The sequence below is a fragment of the Aegilops tauschii genome, chromosome 5 (genome assembly GCF_002575655.3).
Source record: "Aegilops tauschii subsp. strangulata cultivar AL8/78 chromosome 5, Aet v6.0, whole genome shotgun sequence".
Classification (NCBI taxonomy): Eukaryota; Viridiplantae; Streptophyta; class Magnoliopsida; order Poales; family Poaceae; genus Aegilops; species Aegilops tauschii.
In genome coordinates this window covers 86,523,766-86,529,228 of record NC_053039.3, presented here as the reverse complement: position 1 = coordinate 86,529,228, position 5,463 = coordinate 86,523,766, and positions in this window count along the sequence as shown.

The following is a 5,463-nucleotide window of genomic DNA, read 5'->3' as shown; positions in this document are numbered from 1 at the left end:
ACATCTTGGTACAGAAAACAACCGATTTATTGATGCTAGAGGATCAGAGTTTATATTACAACAGGGGTCGAGGCCAAGCGGCACACACGGTGCGGCTGAACAATATGTACATTATTTAGTGAACATAAAGGGGCCTCGATCATAACAACTGCGCGGCAGCGGAACAACGTCGTAGCGGAAACACCATAGCACAGAGACACCGATGTGGACACGATCTAGACTCGAGCAGCACTCCTTTCCAACGAGACTTTCCTGCAATCTGGCACGACACGCCAGGTCAGTACATTGAATGTACTTGCAAGCTCACAACAGGCATAATCATAATGACAAGCAATATCATGATAATTAACCAATTAATAATGCAATAATGTTCCAACATGCTGTGATCATGCCTTGTGATAAACGTCCCTCGGGACCGACTTACCAACCGTGATCGTTCTCAGATCACAAACAAACCACCATCGTGGTCTTGACCAGAGTAACTCATGATCCTTACGGCGATCACAACCACGACCAATATTTGGTCTCGAACATCTCGATGGCCTTTCCGCCATCATCAACAGTGCAAAGTTCATAACTTAGTGTGCAAGTTTATTAAACGTTGACTCATGGTGGGACCTACTACGAGGCGTCCGTGACCGTGGACTCGGCTATCGATAGATTATACACTCTGCAGAGGTAGCACACTGCACCCACACCACGGAACCCATGGCCTCGCACTCCCATTCGGGTGGACCAATGGCATTCCGACGAAACCCCTCCATTGCCATGACACTCTCCCGGCCACTCCGACCTAATCCCAACGGGCTAGTCCTGGGTGGCCCCGTGTCTACCAAAGACACAACGACCACCGTCGTGGCCAAAACGATCCCACTCGGGGACCCAGTACCATAATCTCAACAACGGGCACACAAGATTATGCATGCTTACCGGGCCAGGGTAAGCATGCCATAACCTTCCCTAGTTGGAGGCACCGACCGGAGGCATGTCAATGGACCGAATCAAGGCCTTCCCACAAAGGCAAATGTGGTTGCACTGGGAAAAAAACTCGATTCAGCGGCACCATGACCCAGTCAACGATAGATTCAAGTTGAGTTATATTCAGGTTCAACTTAAAATGAAAATGACCGGTGTCATTTCATGCCATGAAATGCAATACTACACATGCATCACATATTAACGAAAATGACTGATGTCAACCATATTCACACTAAGCATAAACATCAACAACTTATATTACTTTCCTGGTCAGGGTAAGTCTCACTTTAACAAGATATTTTGTAAAAAGTTTTATTATTTTCTCATGCAGGAAAATAACTTCGATTAATTTCTCATATGCATAGCAAAAATTATACTATCATCACCACAAGCAAATCCTCATTTCTTTACCAACCAAGATAGGTTCAAACATTCTGTAAGTCGACTAAAATGGCTAAACAAGCACTTAACAGAATATTTTCTATCAAATTTTACTATTTTATTTGTGCAAGAAAATAACTTTAAGTAATTACTCATATGCATAACAAATCATTTTATCATTACCACAAGTACATCTTAACTTTGCTTTACCAACTAAGCTAGTTTCAACATTCTGTAAATCAAGCATAATAACTCACAAACACTTAACAGAATATAAGTAACATAATAGTTATTTAAATGCATGGATTAATCATTTCATTCAAGTAAGAAAATCATGAATATTGATATGACACCATGAAAATGTTGCTGTGGCTTGCCTTAGTGCAGATGAGGTTCACAAGCCTTCTGGTGATCCTCAAGACAAGCCTCACCCTCTGAAAATAATTTTAAGCACAAGAAGAAAATATCAAGAACACTTCTGAAAATCACCAGAAATTCTAGACAGCTCAGAAAAATCTCATTTTTGGTGAGCTGCTAGATTTCTTTGTAAAGAACATAATGCAAAAAGAATCGATTCATTTGGACTTATGGTTGAAGAGTTATAGCTGTTTGAAGCTCTCCGGAAATTAATTGAATTTGAATTTAGATAAAACAGACTAGGGGGTGACGTCGAAGGCGTAAAGCCTCAGGGCGCAACCACTCATACCACTTCGCGCGCGTACAGAGTGGCTGACTAGCGGGGCCCGCTAGTCAGGTGAGGTGGAGGGGGAGAAGGAAACAGAGGGGGTCGCGGCTTCGCAGGAGCTCTCGCCGGCGACGAGCGCTCCTTGGCCAAAACGAGAGGGAGGGATTGAGAGAGGGGACGGAGGCGCACCTGCCCGTACCCGTAGCGTAGCTAGGGGAGGTCGGACAGCAACGTCAGTGAGAGGGGGAGAAGGCGACGCAGCTCACACGGGGACTGTGGGCGAACGGGGACAAACACAGGATCAAGAGGAAGGCGACGAGCACAGTGCAGAGCGCACTGTGGCGTTGGCTGGACCGCGCCCGTGCTTGCTGTGGCGAGCTCTGGCATCGGCGAGCACCAGGGGGAGTTAATGGCGTTGAGACGAGGATGGTGGCGAAGTTTGGCATGCTCGGGCAGACGGGGGAAGCGAGCACGCATGAACAGAGCGCTCGGCGGCACCCAGAGCGCGTCGACACGCATGCTAGTATCATGGACACGTGTGGTCACCGCGTGAACTCTTCCCTCAGGCCGACCAACGTCCAAAAATCATGTCTGGCTTATTGTTCGTGGTAGTTTTGAAGATTACCACGCTTTGGTTTGGCTCCAGATGCAGTAGAGAAGATTTTACTAGCCAGGTAAGTTTCTGATCAGTAACTTTGAGAGGTTAGTGGGGTCAAATGGCTGGGAGTTGGGGGTTGTGCTTTAGAGTCTAGCCATCATCTACTAAGGTGATGATGCACAAGAAAATTCGGGCACAATGGAGCAAGTAAAATGGTAGTTGCTGTAGAAACCACCATTTCTGTCCAGAACAGAAAATATTTTCTGTAGCAAAAATATTCCAAAAGGTGATGAAATATTTTTGCTCGGGAAGGTGCCCTAGGGTTCAAAGAATATTTGTGAATTTTCTCAGATTTTTGTGGGCAAGAAAAATTAGGGTTGCTTTGGAGCTCATTGAACTAGCTAGGGTTTTAGAGAGGAAAAATAAATATTTTTCATTTAAGAAAAATATTCCCAAGATTATTTTGAGGTGGATCAGAAGGGGAATGATGATTAGAGAGGGGAATGATGCACTGGGGTGAAAGACAAGGGTACCCAAGTGTTTAAGTCCATATGAAAAGATTCAAAAACTCCAAATTTGAAAATAAAGCCAAATGAAAATCAGGCAAATAAGAGAGGGCAAAAATCAGGCTATCACAAACCTCCCCCACTTAGAATGAATCTCGTCCTCGAGATTGGTTGCTTGGGAAAACCACTCTGGATAATGTGACTGTAAAAATTCTTCCCGCTCCCAAGTTGATTCTGACTCTGTGTGATGCTCCCACTGAACTTTGTAGAATTTTCTTACTTTACTGTGAGTGACCCTTTCCATATGATCCAAAATTCTAAACGGTCTTTCTTCATAGGTCAAATCATTTGCCAATTCTACCTCAGCCATAGCAGTCCTTTTCTCAGGCGGGGATATGCAACGTCTTAATTGTGAAACATGAAACACGTTATGCACGTCTGCCAATTCAGCAGGTAGTTCCAACTGATATGCAACAGTACCCACTCGGGACATAACCGGGAATGGACCAATAAATCTAGGTGCCAACTTTCCACGAGTCTGAAACCTCTTGACTCCTTTCATAGGAGTGACTCGGAGGTATACGTGTTCTCCGGGTTCAAAACTGATCTGCCGGTGCTTTGCATCATAATAACTCTTCTGTCGAGATTTGGCCAGTTGCAATCTATCCCTGATTTCTTTAACTTGTTTCTCAGCTTCCATTATGAGATTTGTTCTGAAGATACGGCTATCTCATTTTTGAGACCAATTTAAAGGAGTGCGGCACTTACGGCCATACAAAGCTTCATACGGTGACATCTTTAGACTGGTCTGGAAGCTGTTGTTATAAGAAAACTCGGCATATGGCAAGCAGTCTTCCCATTTAGGTCCTTGGGCTAAACCACAGGCTCGCAACATATCTTCGAGTATTTGATTTACCCGCTCTGTCTGGCCATCCGTCTGAGGATGATAAGCAGTACTATATTTCAGCGCTGTCCCCAAGGCTTGATGGAGACGTGACCAAAAGCGGAGGTAAATAGGTAACCTCGGTCGGAAGTGACAGTTCGGGGTACTCCATGTAGACTGACTATTCTGGATACATACAGCTATGCAAGTTGATCTGCTCGATATCTGGTGCTAATCGGAATGAAGTGAGCAACCTTGGTTAAGGTGTCCACTATGACCCAGATTGCATCATTGCCTCGCTGAGTCTTAGGCAATCCCGCAATGAAATCCATACAAACGTCATCCCATTTCCATTGCGAAACCGGCAGCGGTTGGAGGAGTCCGGCTGGCTTCTGATGCTCTGCCTTCACCTTGTTACATATGTCGCAACAGGCCACAAAATAGGCAATGTCTTTCTTCATTCCATCCCACCAGAATATTTGTCTAAGGTCCTCATACATTTTCGTACCTCCCGGGTGAATGGAATATGAGGATTCGTGTGCTTCCGATAGGATTTTCTTCTTTAAGTCCGGCTGATTGGGTACACAAATCCGTCCACGGAATCGGAGGGTACCGAATTTGTCCTTGGAGAAATCTGGGGTCTGCTCTGCCATCGGGCTCTTGGCACGTTTTTGTAGCTTGATGTCAGCTGGCTGGGCCTTGCGGATCTCTTCCTCAAGTGTGGGGGTAACTTCCAAAATATTAGCGAGGCCGGCATCCACTATGACCAGGTTGAGCTGAGCGATCTCCTCTTGGAGTTCGGGAGGCAAGGATTTCAATATGACATTTAAGCTGACAGGCTTTCGAATGAGTGCATCGGCAACCATGTTGGCCTTACCCGGGTGGTAATTTATCCCAAGATCATAATCCTTGACCAACTCTAGCCATCTTCGTTGACGGAGATTTAAATCCGGGTGAGTAAATATGTATTTAAGACTTTTGTGATCGGTAAAAATTTGGCACCTTTTTCCAATGAGGTAGTGTCTCCAAATTTTTAGCGCATGAATCACCGCAGCCAATTCCAAATCATGAGTAGGATAATTTCCCTCGTGGGGTCGTAGCTGTCGTGATGCATATGCTACTACCTTGCTGTCTTGCATAAGTACGCAACCAAGGCCTTGCCTGGAGGCGTCACAATACACATCAAAACTGCGATAAATGTCTGGAAGAGTCAATACAGGTGTGGTTGTCAGCCGTATCTTTAGCTCATTGAAACTTTTCTCACAGTCCTCCGTCCATTCAAACTTCTTATCCTTTTTGAGCAGCTCCATCATGGGTTTAGCAATCTTGGAAAACCCTTCAATGAAACGACGGTAATATCCAGCTAATCCGAGAAAACTCCGGATCTGTGTCACGGTCGTGGGCGGCAACCAATCGAGCACATCCTTTACTT